This window comes from Rattus norvegicus, chromosome 7 (assembly GCF_036323735.1).
Source record: "Rattus norvegicus strain BN/NHsdMcwi chromosome 7, GRCr8, whole genome shotgun sequence".
Classification (NCBI taxonomy): Eukaryota; Metazoa; Chordata; class Mammalia; order Rodentia; family Muridae; genus Rattus; species Rattus norvegicus.
Window position 1 is genome coordinate 110658833 of NC_086025.1, and position 17968 is coordinate 110676800.

Sequence of the window (17968 nt, forward strand, 5' to 3'; positions counted from 1 at the left end):
ACCGAACACTCTGGAAATCAGTGCGGAGAAACCTCAAAAAGCAAAACTAATTCTACCACAGGACCCAGCTATGGCCGTCCTTGGCGTGTGCAGCAAGGAGGAATCCGACTCCACAGACACTTGCTCAGCCATGACTACTCCCTCCCTGTTCACAACAGCCAGGAGAGGAGGGAGGGGGAACCCAACCTGAATAAGCACATAAGTGAAACGTGGCACAATGTACGGTGGGACAGTGGCCAGCTGTAAAGAAAGATGAAGCCACGACGGTTTCAGGTAAACAGCGGGGACTAGAGAAGGTCAGACCGAGTGAGGTAATGTAAATCCCGAAGGCAGGCACTGCGCACTCTCACGTGTGGTTCCCAGCTCCGGGTCCTCGGATGTGCGTATTCAATGTAGAGAAACCCCAGAAGGCAGGAAAATGTAAGGGAGCATAGGTGGGGGTGGGAATCCCAGGATGCAGACAATGGGAAGTGGAAAATGGAAAAATGGGGAGGGGCTCTGATTGGGGATGAGGAAGGGAGGTCAGTACAGGAGGAGGAGGGACAGATAACACCAAGGTTGTTTGATCAAGCCTTATGGAATCGTATTATTCTATACTCACCTTATATATACACACATACATATACATATATATACACACATATACATATACACACACATATATATACACATACACATACATATACATATATACACACATATACATATATATACACACATCTATATATACACATATACATATATATGCACACATCTATATATATATATACACATATACATAATATACACACATATATACATATATACACACATACATATAAATATATATATACATATATACACACATACATGTACATATATACACACACACATATACACACATATATGTTGTTGTAAAAATATAAAAAATAAAATGCTGTCTTTTATCCTACTCTAGATCCAGCACCCTAGTGCCCCAAGATATCTGCTGGATATCTTGCCAGAAGCACACATTCTAATTCTGTGGCAGCCCAGACTAGCCGCCCCACACTCCATTACACTTAAATCTCTACCTGAAAGAACACACAACACAATTACCTTAAACCAATTGATAAGATATAATTGCCCAGCGCTTGCCTAGTAAGCGCAAGGCCCTGGGTTGGGTCCCCAGCTCCGAAAAAAAAGAAAAAAGAGAAAAAAAAGATATAATTGCCCACCTAAACATACAAAGCCCAGTACCATCCATCCCTTAAGAACATTAATAACAACCTGTAAATACACAGAGCAGAATCTTAACGTCACCCACCATATTGTCCTGCCATGGCTTCTCTCCCTTCCCTCCTGTCTCTTCCTCCTTTCCATTCCAATCTCCTCCTCTTCCTTCAAACTCTTCTCCTGCCCATTCTTCCTTCTCATCCAATGTCAGGCCTCCTTCTATCCTGTTCCTGCCCTCACCTGTATTTTACAAATTAAATGGGAAGAAGGTTCTGGTGAAGTCACCTGAGTCCTGAGTAGGTGACTAGGCAGCCATCCTTGGGGCAGTGGAATTAGCATCAAAATGCAGATAACTCCAAGGCAAACCACAGCACACACACACACACATATGTGTGTATATATATATATATATATATATATATATATATATATATATACATACATACACACATATGCATAAATATATATACATGCATATATATACATTATATACCTATATGGTTGAGATTGCAGAACACTGCCTTAGGTGAAAAGGGGTCCCAAATTCAAGGCCTGCAGTACACTACTCCATCCATACAATGTTCACACAAGGACCAGCAGCCATTTTTAGAAGGCACCTGGTCCCCAAGTGATGCACAATTGTGAACTGCAGGCTGCCTCCTGTTTGATGCATGGAGTGAGGTAACCCAGGTCCCAAAGGCAGGTACTGCACTTTCTCTCGCATGTGAAGGAGAAGCAAGATTTGCACTTTCTTCCCAGTGATGCTCACATCCAAAGCAACTCACACACCTGAGGCTGTGCTGGGTTTTGTTGAAGCACACACTTGGTTTACCCAAACTATCAAGACACAGAACACTGTTACCACCCCCAAAAAGTTCCCTTACATCTGTCTCAGCCTCACCCACCTTCTATGCACTCTCTCGATTGGTGACAGGGGCAGAGGCATGCGTTCTCTGCACTGAATTACATCCAGGGCCTGTTAGTGTGTTAAAACCATGGGTGGATGTTGGCAAGAAAGACATCTGGGAGCCTGCGGAGGGAATGTGGACAGGGTGGTGGTGGTTTGAATGCAGAGGAGAGGGCTACCGTATGTTTGACTAGGAGTCCCACAGGCCCACGGTGGCCTGGGAGGAGGCCAGCCTTTCCAGAGCGTAGACAATCCACGCATCTATGCAGTTGCCTGCCTGGGTATTCCTCCACCCTGGACCCCTGTCCTCTAGAAAACCCAGAGCCTGCTCCCAAACTTCCCTCATAGGAACTCGGAAGGAAGGGGACAGAGCATTCATTGGCCACCCCGATTTGTGTCTTCAAAATCAAACCCACTCTGCCATGCTGGGAGACACATCTTCCCATGGGCACAGCTGGGCTTCTCTGAACTTGGGCCCCCACCTTATTCCGTCACCATATGAGGGTGAGGTTTGTCCTCCTTCCCTAGCTGTACCCCTAAAACAGTCGAGGGGTTATCCGGCAATCTGGAGATGGTTCGGTTTCTCCTGTGGAGCACACTTGTGGACTGAAGCTGTATGGTCTGGTGTGTCAGTGTAGAGAGGACTCCAGGGCGAAAAGGAAGGCCTTGTCTGAGTTTGCTTTCTCTCTTCCTGTGATAAACACCAAGGCAGCTTATCCAGGAAAGGGTAGAGTTGATCTACAAGTTAGAGTCCCTCATCACGAGAAACTGCCAGGAAGTTTGGTGTGGTAGAGCAGATTGAGACCGGGAGACTCAGTGACTCCCAGCTCCCTGCCAGACTCCTGACTTGTGTCTTGCTTCTCACCTAAAAGAAACGTGCCCTGTGGTCAGGTAGGCCCAAAACAGAGTTCTCCAAGCTAATGAGGCACCTAGAGGCTCAGAGGACTTAGCCAATAGGCTTCTCTTTCCAGACATTCTTCCTCACAAAAGGTATTTAATCTCAGGCCTACCCTGAGAAGTGGGTGTCATTTTACGCATCCACTTTCTGCCAGGACAATAAAGTATTTAGAATCATGAACTGTGTCTTTTCATCAAGATCCGCCATGGGGAACCATGAGGAAGGCCTTCGCTTATAGAGCTGCAGCCTAACCTCCCGTAAAAGACCTCTCTGTGCTCCTAGCCACAACCGCTACCAAGCCTGCATCCACCAAGCTAAGGACAATCATTCCCTTCGGACAAGTGGGAGCTCCCCCCACCCTCCCTGCCTATCACAGCAATACCCCAGTCCTTGGTACCAACTTCTGTCTTAGTTAGGGTTTTACTGCTGTGAACAGACACCATGACCAAGGCATCTTTTATATGGACAACATTTAATTAGAGCTGGCTTACAGGTTCAGAGTTTCAGTTCAGTATCATCAAGGGGGGGGGGGGGCATGGCAGCGCCTAGGCAGGCAATGGTGCAGGAGGAGCTGAGAGTTCTACAGCTTCATCTGAAGGCTGCTAGCAGATACTGACATCCAGGCAGCTAGGATGAGGGTCTTAAAGCCCATGCCCACTGTGACACACCAATTCCAGCAAGGCCACACCCACCTCAGCAAGGCCACACCCACCTCAGCAAGGCCACTCTTAACATAGCCACTCCCTGAGCCGAGCATATACAACCGGCACAGGCTTGCACACAGGCCAGTCTACCTGATGGAGGTAATTTCTCAACTGAGGTCCCCTCATCCGGGATAACTCTAGCTTGTGCCAAGTTTGACAAAGCAAAACTAGCCAGGACAGGCCCTGAGGATGCCAATGTGGAAGAAAAGGGGGAAAGTGGAGAAGAGACTTCCGAGGACCAGGGAACCTTGGCAGCTTTATGGAGAGGACGGTGACAGTTTGATCTGCACTGGGAGGACAAAGGAGAGAGCCTAGCGGAGGTGGGGAGACCTGCTTCTCAGGCTTTAGGCTTTGTGAGAGGAAGCAGGAGTCAGAGCAAGCCCCCAGCCTCATCAGCCTGAGTGGTCCAGGCCTTGTTTACATCACCATTCAGTTCTAGCATTGAAGCTCTGCTCAGCGTCTCTCGTCGCTCGGGGACCTAACTTCCTTCTTCAGGGCCACCAAACACCCTGGTCTCCTGGGTAAAGACAAAAATGGAAGGAGAGAAGTGCTCAGGACCAAGAGAGAGGTTTAGAGACCCCACTGAGAGGGCCAGTACTCATTTAACCAGCCAGCTCTGAACACTTTTGAGGAGGAAAAAGACAGGCCTCTCTGGGCCAGGAGGATAAAGCCGGGCCCCAGTGGGCACACTGCTGCCACAGTCATTGCCTGAGACCAGAAAACATCTGTTTCAACAAATGTCTGTGTTTGGCAAATGTTGGGAGATGGTCAGGGGCAGGTGGAAGGGTGAGTGCTCTGGTCAGGGAGGAGGGCTGAGGGGTGATGAGAAAAAGCTTAGGAAAGCAGAAACAGCACAGAGTGATCTGGAGACGGCAAGATGACCGGGCTAGCTGGGCGGGAAAGTTTGTGAAGTGAGTTGGTCAAGGATAAGGTTTTAAGAGAGGGCTGGGAGCTCACTGTGGGTGATTTAAACGTGGAGCTTTTGGTGAGTTAGGGGCGGTCCCAGGGCTCTGGCACAAATCAGAGGGTCAGTTAAAATTAGTCACTGTGGCTCAGAAGCCAAAAGGCAGTGTGTGAGCTATGTGGCAGCCAGCTACAGCCTCAGGGAAATCTCAGACAGGGAGTTCTGTGTGGGAGCGGGTTGTGTCCTCTCAAGAACTGGTTAGGGCTGTGGGTAGAACCCTGGGGCCTCTTTGGCAGGGTGATGTGTTGGCTGACCTCCTGGTCAGCCTGGAGAGGTCCTCTTATTCTTTGTAGCCCCTCCTTCTCAAGAGAGCCAGGTCACACTAACACAGGTCCTCTCCTTCCTCTTTGTGACTCAGCTCAGTATCACTTTACACTGAAGGACGATGCAGAAGGTTTAAGCCTGTATGGATTTGCCTTTCCACAGCCCTCCCCATCCATCATACCCAGCTGCAGAGACAGCTCAGTGTAGAGGCCTTAACCACTCAGAGTCCTTCCCCTACACACACACACACACACACACACACACACACACACACACACACACCTCATTCTCCCATTCCTCCTCCTCCCCCCCACCCCGTCCTCCTCCTTTCCGGCTCCACTGCTCCTCCCTCTCCTCCCCTTCCTCCTTCCTCAGAAGCATTCAGGTCTTTCCATCTTCTGGTGGGAAGAAGCAGTCAATTCTAAGGCAATTCTGGCAAATTCTGTAGTTCCCTAAGCCTCTGGAGTCATGTGGCTGCAGGCCTTGATATTCCGTGATATTCCACACGCCTTAGCACAGAGGGTGGGCCTGCTTGCAGGGGGGAGGCTACCTAGAAGCAGCGTAGGCGCCTGAAGCACTTCTGCCTTTTCTCCCACCAACCCTTCTTGCTAATAGCCCCGTCTTCTGTCTCTTTCAAGGACACCGCATTGGCTTCCTGGCTCACACAAGTGCCAAGATGACCTCATCTCCAGATTTTAGTTGTTTTTTTTTATCCTCAGAAAATGTTTCCAAATATGGTCCCACTGCAAATCATGTGGTCTCAGGCTCAGCTCTGTGGGGGTGGTGAGTGGGGGATGGGGTGGGGGTGGTCATTGTTCAACTGTCTACAGAAGGGAGAATGCGTGCTCGGAGCAGAAGAGATTTACTACAGACCTCATGGTCGATCAGGGCAGCCTAGGGACACCCTACCCTGGGGAGGGAGGCTAGGCCAGCCTCTGGATTACTGGGTTCCGGTTCTCCGCTCTGCAAATGCATTCATGGGAAAAACATCTGGAGCTCTGGCTGCACAGGGGAGTCCCCTCCCACAATCACTGGCAGGTTTCCCTGTCTGGTGGTTGAGGGGGAGGGGTGCAGCTTCCCCCACCTCTCATGAACAGGCCACAGTCACTCTCAAGTCTCTGCCTCCACTCACTTGAGGCCATTACCACCACAGGGCTAAGGGGAGTAGGGAGAGTCCCAGCCCTGTCTTCCCTGACCTCTGAGTCATTGACTCCCTGGACAGGGTTCCTGCCATCTGGTGAGAAGCCAGGAACACAACATAGGATTGAAGCCATCGGTTCCAACCCCACATCCTCAGCTTTCAGAGGCCACGGAGCAGAGGGAATTAGATTTGGCCTGAGAACCCAGCCTCCAGCCCACTTTGCCTTGGTTCTCTGAGACAGGAAGAACTGATGATGGCTCATTCTTACAGACAGAGTGACAGACCACAGAGGGGGTCAGTCTAACTCCATCCCAGACACAGGGCCAAGTGAACTCACTCTCCAAGTCTGTTTCGTGGTGGTCCTGTCTCAGCCCGGCCTTTACTTCTGGTTCACTCTGAGGCTCCCCAGGCCACACCTGCTCCACTACCACATTCTGCCACCTCCCTGTCATGATTTGGCCCTGAAATGCCACCCAGAGGCCACATGCTAATGACTTGGTGGCCAGCATATGGTGGTGGTGCTGGGGGTAACGTGACCTTTTAAAAATGTTGTTTATGGGGTTGGGGATTTAGCTCAGTGGTAGAGTGCTTGCCTAGCAAGCGCAAGGCCCTGGGTTCAGTACTCAGCTCCGAAAAAAAAAGAAAAAAAAATGTTGTTTATTAGTTTTGGTTATGTGGATGTCTGTGTGTAGGTGTACGCACAAAGCTGCAAGTCCCCAAAGAGACAGAGGAGTTGGATCCCATAGCCTGGATGGACAGGCAGTTGTGTACCTCCTGACATGAGCTAAGGCCTTTGGAGGACCAGTATGTGCTCTTAATATGTGAGCCATATCGCCAGCCCGAAGGGTGACGGGACCTTTAAGAGAGGAAGGACCTAAAAAGCTGGGTACCGTGGTGCACGCCTTTAATCCCAGTACTCAGGAGGCAGAGGCAGGAGGATCTCTGTGAGTTTGAGGCTAGACTAGTCTATGAATCGAGTTTCAGGACACCAGGGATACACAGAAAAACCCTGTCTGGGAAGAAGAAAGAAAAAAGAAGGAAAAAAAAAGAGGATGGACCTAGTGCCGGGGAGTGAGGTCATTAAATCCACAAAGGGAAGGCTTAGAGCTCAGTTCTTTTCCTTCTATATCTTTGTTGCCCTGCCCTCCTCCTTCTCTCCTTCATTCTCCCTCTCCTCCTCCCTTCCTCCCTCCTCCCCACTACCCTACTTCCATTCCTCCTCTCTGGCTGTCCTGAGGTGAGCACTTCCCTCCACCATTAGTTAGGGTTCCTCACCACAGAGCCACGGGGCCAACTGATCAGTAACAGAAAGCTCTGAAACGGGGCCAAAACAAGTCTCTCTGTTCTATAAGAAGAGCCCCCTTGCCCGGCATTTTGTTCCTGTGACTGCCCCTACTGGCTCCCTCAGAGCGTGGTGCCCCAGCATTAGCCTATAGGCAATTCCACTGGCCTGCTCTCATGCCCACCCAGCTCTCTCTCTGTTCTCAACATTCCCTCTCCCTTTCTCCGTGTGCCCCTTCTCTTTCCCTCTCTGCCCGCTCTCTCTGCCCTCACGGCTCTGCTCCCTGGCTATCTGTCTGTGTACATGTTCTCTTGACCTCTACCCCTTCCCCAGGTCTTCACTCCTTTCTCCTCCCCCAATAAACCTCTTTTACACCAAATCTGTTGCATGGCCTAATTTCTTTTTTTTTTCGGAGCTGGGGACTGAACCCAAGGCCTTGCGCTTGCTAGGCGAGCACTCTACCACTGAGCTAAATCCCCAACCCCATGGCCTAATTTCTTAAGGGTGCACCTTGGCACGGGACTCTCCAAAGTTACCCCCTCGCTGCATTCTCCTTGTAACACCCTGTGCTACCTCTTGACTCACAGAGGACAGCCGGTCCAGCTCTGAGCCTGCTTCAGTCCATCTCAACGGACTGGGGACTAACTGCAGAGAAGAAAGGATACAGGATACACTAGTTTTTAAGGTGAGGTGGGATGAAGTGGAGGGATAGCCTCCCCAGAGCCTCTCAGGGGCTGGACAGATGCCTCCCTCAGAGGGAGTTCAATCCCTGGGACCCACATGGTGAAACCTAAGAACCAACTCCCGGGGTTGGGGATTTAGCTCAGTGGTAGAGCACTTGCCTAGCAAGCACTAGGCTCTGAGTTCGGTCCCCAGCTCCAAAAAAAAGAAAAGAAAAAAAAAAAAGAACCAACTCCTGGAGGCAGTCCTTTGACTTACACATGAGTGCACTGCCATACGTACAAATAAAGTAAGTAAATGATTTTTTTAAAAAGAACATTTCACAGCTCCCAAGAGAGTCAAGTACAAAGCATGGGTATAAACCTCAGTGATTCACACACATGCACATAAATGTCTCTGTGTAAGCACACTCACAGGGGACCTACCGTGTGTCAGTCAAGACAATCTGATGTCAACAGGAACCCAGGAAGGGAGGTAAGAGTCAGGGGACGGCTGGAGAAACTACTAGACCTGAAATGTCATGTTCTTAGGATCAAGTTTTGTGCGCCTGTCTCTATTCTCAGAGTAGAAACTCTGCCCTGAGATTCCCAGGATCCTACAACTGCTTCTAGGCAGAGTCTGGAGGGCAGAGATGGAAACTTCGCTACACTTGGCGACGAGCAGCCTCAGGCGTCTTTAGCCCAGACGGCCTTAGAAACTGAGGCCAGGAAAAGATAATTGTTTCCTGGAATCGAGAATTGCAGGGTCAGAGTGCTCCCTGGGCCCATCCCCCTGTGGTGGATGTGTTGACAGCCGTGCGTACATGTGTGTACATACTGACGGGGAAGGACTCCAGGTTCCCTCCAGACACCAAACCCTAGGGATGCTAAATTCTCTTAGATTCCATGGCATGGTATTTGCAGAAAGCTCCTGCACCTGCTCCTGTCTGCTCCTGATCCTGTCACCTGTGACTTACAACACTTAATACAATATTAATGATATGCAAATTGGGAGTAATTGATAGTAACAGGAAACCTATGTACTGATTCAGTGCAGTGTTTTCCCAAGCCAAAGGGAAAACTAATGGCTTGAGACAGTGTGGTGTTCTGGAGTCTGGCTTTCCTTAACTTCCTCATCCTCTGGGCGCAGCCTCCTGAGTGCTGGGATTTATGGGAAGGTATCTCTCTGCCAATCCAATATTGTGGTTTCTGGTTGGTTGTCTCAACAGCTGCTGGAGCCCTAGACGTGGCAGGCTGAGTGTAGCGTGTCCATATAAACTATGGTAGCCTAAACTGATAAAGGTAAGGATATTAATTTACAGAGCAATCCGATACTCTGAACGTCTCAGAGGAGTTTCTCTGTGCAATGCATGGTGGGTAACCCAGAACTCGCCACCAGCCAAGGCACCAGTGGGTAAGCGTAGAGTGTTGAACCCAAATGGTACATCTATAGTAGGCCTCCTCCCTGGGCTTCAGGTCAGGTTTTCCCACCAAGTGCATGGGCTAATTGTGTGTAAGAAGTATTCATGTACATGTGTACACCTTTGTGCACAGGTGTGTGTGTGCGTGTGTACACACATTGAGGCCAGAGGTTGTCATGAATAACCCCTTCAGTTACCTTGCACTTATTTTTGAGGCAGTGTCTCCTCCAGAACCTGGCTGGCTAGCACATCTCAGATCCTCCTGCCCCGCCTCCCCACATGGGATTATAGGCACGGTGGCTTTTTACTCTGGGTACTGAAAGTCAAACTCAGGTGCCCCACCTGGGTGGCAAACCCTTACCAACCTGAGCCTTCTACCAAGTTTTTATCTTTAAAGCAGTTTGCATTGAAGGATTTCGGGTAGGAGTTATTGGTTCTAGCACTCTTTTCCTCATGGGGTGGTGACAAGGGTCACACATCTGCGTCAGATGCAGGGATGTAGAAAGCATGAGGACCGGGGTTGGGGATTTGGCTCAGTGGTATAGCGCTTACCTAGGAAGCACAAGGTCCTGGGTTCAGTCCCCAGCCCCGGGGAAAAAAAAAAAAAAAAAAAAGGAAGGCATGAGGACCTTTGTCTTTGTGCTCGCAGAGGAGAAGAGAGAAGTTTCTCCTAGAGAAACCAGGAATCTCACACATGCAGGCTTTTCACGACAGCAGGAGTCACACCTATTTCTGTTGGATCAGATGTATTAATAGTCTGATGCGGACCTTTGCTGTCTGTGGAGCCTCTTCCCAGAGCCCTGAGCATCACGTCTCTGCCAATCAGAACCCATTCTTGTGGAAGGTGTCACAGGTAAGTTGCAAAAGACCTGTTTGTTGCCAAGGAGTTTCGATGGGGTCATGCCTTAAGCTTTATCATGGTAATTGGCACAAGGAGACTTTTTTTCAAGGTTGTGCTATGTTTAACGACGTCAAAAATAAACTGCTTGGGTCAGACTGCGGAACTTTGAACTAGAACCAGCTAACAAGTTGAATCGGATTTCCTTCTACCTCGTGTGAATCTCTTCTCTGCAGCCAGTGGTGGATATGCAGAGACATCCCGTCTACCCACACCCTATGCATGCGAGAGCACACACACACACACACACACACACACACACACACACACAGAGAGAGAGAGAGAGAGAGAGAGAGAGAGAGAGAGAGAGAGAGAGAGAGAGAAAGACACACACATACGAAGATAGCCTGGGACAGGAGGGAACCCAGTGGGCACAGCCACCGTAAGTCTATTGCATTTTTGGAAAGTCTGCTGGGTAACCCAGAGTACGCACTGGGCTTCTCCCAATGGCTTAAAGTTATCAACACTGGTATGGTATGCACCTTACAGCGGGAGAATCAGCCCAAGGGCAGGCTACTGATTTACAGTTCTGCAGGCAGGTATGACTGTGGTCTTCCGGGTCCTGGCTCAGCAGTGACTACTTAGTGTGGACCCTAGCACGCATAGCTGGGAAGGAGAGGTGGAGGGGCTCTTTGGCAGGGCTGGAGGGGTGGAATTCAAGGTGTGACACACGCAAGCACTCTCACCCTGAGCCACACCACAGCCAGTCCTCTGTCCATTCACCTCACAGTGTGTGCAGAGGAAGATAGGAAATTAAACCTCAGAACCAGACGCCTATTAGCAAGGCCCATTTTCCGGGAAACGGACTTAGAAGCTAGCCTGCAGCTTTACAGCGTGCTTCGAGGTTAGAATAAACCAGTTTCATAATCTCATTCCTGTCTCCAAGAGCCACCACGCTCCAACCATTGGCCCAGTTGGAGAGTAATATCTACCCTTGCTTCTGTTTCTGTTCTGCTCAGACACTGGTCACAGCACCCACTGGACTGATCAGAGGGCTCCTAGAGAGGTAAGGTCTGAGCCTGGGGTCATCCTCTCTTTGAGAGACAGCGAGCAGGGGAGGGGAGGGCTGCTTCTGGGACCCTAATGGGCAAGGAGACCAGGGGAACAAGAAACCAGTCACCGCCTGAGGAAAAAGAGCTAACAGGGGCTAGCAGGGCTCGAAGCTCAGGCAGCTGGGAACTAAGCAGTTGGGCAGGGTCTCAGGTTCAGCCCTTACATCTGGCAATGCCTGGCAAACCTCACTGGCTCACAGGTGCCAGAGAAGGACACTACCTTCTTATCTACTCAAGTTCTCTTCTTTGAGTCGACTTTGGTTTGTTTTTGTATCCTGAGTGTAATTACAAAAAGTCCAGAGATAATGGGTTTTTAGCAAGAAATTCACTAGCTACCTGTTCCCCAGACAGAGACACTTCCAACAGCCAGCTAGATTCTGTGGCATTAAAAGGCCCCTGATAGGGCTGGAGAGATGGCTCAGCGGTCAAGAGCACTGACTGCTCTTCCGGAGGACCTGAGTTCAAATCCCAGCAACCACATGGTGGCTCACAACCATCTATAGTGGAATCTGACATTCTCTTATGGTGTGTCTAAAGACAGCAACAGTGTACTCATATACATAAAATAAATAAATCTTCAAAGAACAAAAAAACCAAAAATATAAGGTTCCTGGGTCTGCCTCTCTGGACTGTGCCTGCCTTACGGAGATTGTCTGTTTTCTGACATCGCCACAGCAGATTCTTCTGAGGTACGCCCTGGTCTGCCAGCCGGCTCTTGGCAGAGGAAGGTCAAAGGTGGAGTAATCAGGATGGACGGTTGAAAAACTACTGGGGTGGGGTGGCCTCTGTGGCAGAATGCTTGCTGGAATGTGAGTGGCCTGGGTCACTCCCAACAGCGTGTGCACAGTGGGGGTAGGGGTAGGGGTAGGGGTGAGATGGTGTTGGGGTGTGTGCAGTGGGGCAAGCATTCTTGAACATTCTCCTCAGCCGAACTTCCCGTCTCTGCTTTCTTCTCCTGAGCTGCGACACTAGGTGGCTCAGTTTCTACTTCTCCTCTGCCTTTCTCAGCTGGTCTGTACCTTTAGTGCTCCCTCCTTTCTCCAGCTGGACACCCCCTCATCCCTCGCCTACAACCCATCAGTGGAATGGCTAATGGAGCCTTGAGCTCAGCCAGCAGCCAGCCTCTGCCACGCCCCACAACATATGAGCACCCAGCAGCCTTTGGAACGGTGCAGGGGTCAGCAGAACACTTGTTCACACCCCAGGCTTAGCGTTGTCCTTGGCTCTTATACCCCATGAGTGCTGGGGGAATCAAAGGGTTCCAAGAACCTGGTCCAAGCTGTCACCTATTCACTCCAAGGATAGCAATGTTGTTCTTCCTGAAAATCACACCATGGGAGTGAGAAAAGTTCCGTTTGCGTTCACGGTTTCAGAGGGTCTCAGTCCACGGGGCAGTGGGCAGTGTGGCTGGAAGAGGTTCCTGGCATCACAGGGGCCTGGCCATGACTTTCAGAAGCCCAACCCTACTGAGCCACACTTAGGCCAGCTAGAACCATGCTTTCTACCCTGGTCACCGACTGGGGACCAGACATTCCAAGCACGAGCCTGTGGAGAGCACCCCAGATCTAAACATTTACCCACATGGCAGGCTGTGACTAATGCTGTGGTCTAGAGCTGAGAGAAGCCCAGGAAACTCTGAAAAGGAGAAAAATATGGTTCCTCAGATTCCAGTCTACCAGTCCTCTTTAAGGAGGCAGCATAGAGTAGCACTTAGGGAGACCCCAGGCTGAAGTTTGAACCTGTTGTTTGGTGTGTTGTTTGGTTTGGTTTGCAGGGCACAGATGTGTCTTAGCTCACATTATGAACCCCAGAATTATGTGTGCCAAATCAGCACATATTTTGTACTAGTCCCGGAACCCTGAGTGACTCGGAGAAAAACTGTGCAGCTAAGAAACTCTCCCCCAAATTATTTTGCTTCTTAATCTTAAAGGGACAGCATGTGTTTTTAATTGGGGAGTCTGAAATTAATTTTTCTTTCTTTTTTTAAAAATATATTTACTTTATTTATATGAGTACACTGTAGCTGTCTCCAGACACACCAGAAGAGGGCATCAGATCCCATTACAGATGGTTGTGAGCCACCATGTGGTTGCTGGGATTTGAACTCAGGATCTCTGGAAGAGCAGTCAGTGCTCTTAACCGCTGAGCCATCTCTCCAGCCCCTGAAATTAATTTTTCTTAAATTAAGTTGTTGCCCCACGTTGGGCATTAGTGTTTTGTAAAAAATTTTAATTTCAACCTGGACTTTCTATCCTGCCTTTGACTATTTAGCTCCCAGATAAAAGACACACAACTTTTATATTTACACTAAGCCTTAATTACAAGAAGCCCTAATCAGCACTACAGCTAGGCAGATATCTTATCTTCTACAGTATTGTGATCTATTTCCTATGATAACCCGGAGTTATTACTTACTGTGTTTCATCTGGGCTGGACTTACCTCCAATAGGCCAGCCCACAGGGCCACATTATCTAAACCATCTTTCTCTTCCATTCACCTTCTTCTCCCCCTTGTGGTTCTCCTCCGACCCCCAAGCCCGAAAACCCTAAAACCCACCTATGTCTCTTCTGCCCAGCTATTGGCTGTTGCTATCTTTATTCACCAATCAGAAATAACCTTGAGGCAAGGTCACATTAGCACCACTACATGTGGATTCTCTCGTCTCTGGGGCAACCAGGTCTCGAGGAGCCAGTAGCAGCATTCAAATACAAGCACCATCAGGCCGAACCACCGTATGTATCTGCCGAACCTCCAGGAGTGATTTCCAAGGCCAATCGGGGATGGCTTGAACTAAGACTGTCTTCGTTTGGGTTTCATTGCTGTGAGGACACGCCATGACCGCGGCAGCTCTTAGAAAGGAAAGCGGTTAATTGGGGCGGGCTTACAGGTTCAGAGGTTTAGCCATCGTTGTCATGGTGAGAAGCGTGGCAGCACACAGACAGACTTGGTGCTTGAGGAGCTTAGAGTTCTACCTCTGGAGCTGAGGGTAGCAGGAAGTGACAACGACACACTTCCTCCAACGAGGCCACACCTCCCAGTAGTGGCACTCCATTTAAAGCGGACACACAGACGGACCACGCCACACAGCGCTATGGGCATCAAGCATGGAACTCCACAAAGACTTAGTTACCCCGAATCCAAAGTCCTGAGCAATGGTTTCTGAGCGTTATTTTGCCGCTGAGAGTCATCAGCCCACGAGAACATATAAGAATTAAGGTGGGGATTGGGAAGATGGCTCAGCAGGAAAAGGTGTTGCTGGCTGCTTCGGAGCCTGAGTTTGGTCCCTGAGATTGAACATGGCAGAAGAGGACCAACTCCCGCCAGTTGTCCTCTGATTTCACAGGGACGGAGCGGCATGTGTCATCCCCATACACGAAACAGATAAACAAAACAGAATAAGCAGGGGAGGCCAGCAGTTGATCTTACTTGCTGGCAGAGCTGTTGGAGAATGAGGTTCTGACCTGAGTCAGGAGCACATCTGGCCATACTGAACTGTGTCCCCTCTCAGGTGAGCTCCCCCTGGAGTGTCCCTATCAGATGGCAGGAACAAAAGGCTAAGAGATCTGCAAGCAGACAGGACTTAGGGACAGAGGAAGGAGCAGCTGGGGCCCCAGCCTAAAAATCTAATGGATAAACTCCTGCCTGGGGACCTGGAGGAGTGGATGGGAGGTGGCTGTCATGACTTTCTTCATAGGGATGCAGGAAAGAAAGACATGTCATAGGCAACATGTAAGCTAAAAGTCACTTTAGACAATTTGTGTACAAGTGTATGCACATCCATGTGTGTGCATCCATGTATATGTGCATGCATATACATGAGTACAAATACACATGTGAATGTGCATGTGTGCACATGTGCATACATGTATGTGAAAGGAAAATTATACAGATTTAAGGTTTAAAAATATGAAGTTAAAAGAGTAAGTTTCAAAATTCACAGACTCAGGGCTAAACACTGTGAAAAGCAAGTCCAGGCAGCCCCGCCCTGCCGCTAGGACTAACAGACCATAAAGATAAAAGGAATGCAGGAACCAGCCCAAGTTATCAGGACTGACTCAAACCATCTGGCAGAAGGGCACCTCCCCCAGCTTACTCAGAGTCACACCTTAACCAGATGTCCTTCAAACCCTGATACGACCCTAGCTTCTAAAATCCTGTACGCTCCAGTCAATACGTACTCTCCTGCTGTGCTGTAATCTCACTGCCATGTTTAAATGAGCCAATCACTTATAGCCGCCCCAGAAATTAGCCAATTGTGCCAAACCCCCTAGCCTTCCCTATATAAACCCCTGACTTTTGAGCTTCGGGGTTGACACCTCTGTCTCCTGCACAGGATACGTGTCGACCCGGAGATCCCTGTAATAGATCTCCGTAATAAACCTCACCTTTGCTTATTACATCCAAAATGGTCTCTCTGTGTCTGGGGTCCGCGATTTCCCACGACTTTAGAAAGGGTCTCTCTTCGGGATCTTTCATTTGGGGGCTCGTCCGAGATCGGTGTTTCCTGGGGTGCACCATCCTGAGACTCGAGCTAGGATCTTTCAAATGCATACATATGTGTACATGCACATGTGTGCATACATATGTGTGCCTGTATGTGTGTGTGTGTGTGTGTGTGTGTGTGTGTGTGTGTGTGTGTGGTGTGCATTTAGAATTTGTCAATACTGAGTGTCTTCTTCAATCCCTCCTATTTTTTTTGGAGGGGGTGCATGGTGGGCAGGGCGGGACAGAGTCTCTCATTGAATCTGCCACTTACTTGTTCCAGTAAGCAAAGCCTTGGGGAATCCTCCAGGCTATCACATGCCACCACACTTGGCTTTTGGGTTTTTTTTAATTATTATATTTATTTGTTTTTAAGATTTATTTATTTATTATATATAAGTACACTGTAGCTGTCTTCAGACACACCAGAAGAGGGCATCAGATCTCATTACAGATGGTTGTGAGCCACCATGTGGTTGCTGAGATTTGAACTCAAGACCTTTGGAAGAGCAGTCAGTGCTCTTAACCACTGAGCCATCTCTCCAGCCCCCACACTTGGCTTTTAAATGAGTGCTGGCATCTGGACTGCGGTCTTCATGCTGATGTGGTATGCACTTTACCCAAGTCTTCACTCAAAATGTTTTTTAAATATCTGTCTGTCTGTCTGTCTGTCTGTCTGTGCACATGCATGTGCCCATGTACATGAGCGTGTAGGCATGTACATGCCATGGTGTGAGTGTGGAAGTCAGAGAACAATTTTGGGTGTAGACATTTGCCTCTCGCTGTGAGACAGGCTCTCTTGTTTGCTTCTACATACGACAGACAACTGACCCTCTAGCTCCTGGGGATCCTCCTGTCTCCATCTCCTGGTTAGAGTGCTGGGATTATAGAGATTCTAGCTCTAGCTACATGCTCATCTTTTATGGGGATTTGAACTCAGGCCCTCCCACTTGTGTGGTGGGTACTTTTAGCCACTGAACTATCTCCCTGTTAACTATTTTTATTGAGTTTGACTTCTACAAAGTTTTTTTTTGTATGTGTGTGTTTATGTGTGTGCATGGTGGTATCAGCAGAGGAGGGCATCATGTCCCTGGAAGGGATACAGGTGGTTGTGAGCTGTCTGACACAGAGACTGGGCATTGACCATTCCTCTGGAAGGACAGAGTACTACTTATGTTTTTACTGCTGTGATGAAGGGCCATGACCAGGGAGACTTCCAGAGAGGTGAGAGAGGCTTATCGTTCCAGAGGGTTAGTGTCCATGATGGTGGAGTGGCGCTGTGGCACCAGGAACAGGAACCTGTGTGCTCATTCCTTCAGCTGAAGGTGTGAAACCTCAAAGCCCACTACCAGTGTCATACTCCCTCCAGCAAGACAGCACTGCCAAATGCTGCCACCAACTGGGTGTTCAAATGCTTGAGACTGATTTTTCAAGACAGGGTTTTTTATGTATCCCTCCCTGGATGACCTGGAAACCACTCTGTAGACCAGACTGGCCTCGAACTCAGAGATCCACCTGCCTTTGTCTCCAGAGCCTGGGATTAAAGGTGTACATCACCACCACCCAGTTGGCGTTTTGTCAGAGCAAGAGAAAAGTAACTGACATAGAATATTAAGTGTATGGTATAATTCTTGCATTCTTATGATGTATAATTATGTATGATCAAGACATGAAATACCGCTAGCTTCTGCTGAGTCTCCTCATCTGTAGTCAGCGCTCTCTGTATTGTTTGTATGTTTGTAATAAACAACTGTGAACTTAGCTACTGAAAACACACCCATCGCTTATGCCGCTGTGTTCTGTGTGAAAAGTCCCAGCAGCTCAGCTAGCTGGCAAGCTCACCTTGGCTTTGGACAAGGCAGGGTGTCAGCTGGCCTAGCTCTTGCCTCATTGCTGTGGGGCGGAAGGCACTTCCATTTCATAACTGTCGGAAGAATTAATTCCCTCCCAGGCTTTCCAGAACAGGTCTGTTCATGAGTTCTTTCTCTGTAACTTCGGTGGCAATTGCCGCCTCTCTTCCAGCTTGAGTCACAGGGAGGTCCCACCCAGGTGACTCTCCTCTCTTGAGGTCACAGAGGTAATCTTGCAGAGTCACCTTGCC

At 49.1% G+C, this 17968-nt stretch overlaps 2 long non-coding RNA genes across 2 annotated transcripts; one reads left to right on the top strand and one right to left on the bottom strand.

Annotated features, from left to right (window-relative positions):
• Positions 1-3454: 3454 nt before the first annotated feature.
• On the bottom strand, positions 3455-14069 carry LOC134479935 (uncharacterized). Its single transcript, XR_010053868.1, has 2 exons — positions 13825-14069; positions 3455-4220 (listed from the first exon to the last, which is right to left on the bottom strand). It is a non-coding gene; the product is annotated as an uncharacterized LOC134479935 (long non-coding RNA).
• On the top strand, positions 5752-15784 carry LOC134479934 (uncharacterized). Its single transcript, XR_010053867.1, has 2 exons — positions 5752-11338; positions 14063-15784. It is a non-coding gene; the product is annotated as an uncharacterized LOC134479934 (long non-coding RNA).
• Positions 15785-17968: the final 2184 nt, after the last annotated feature.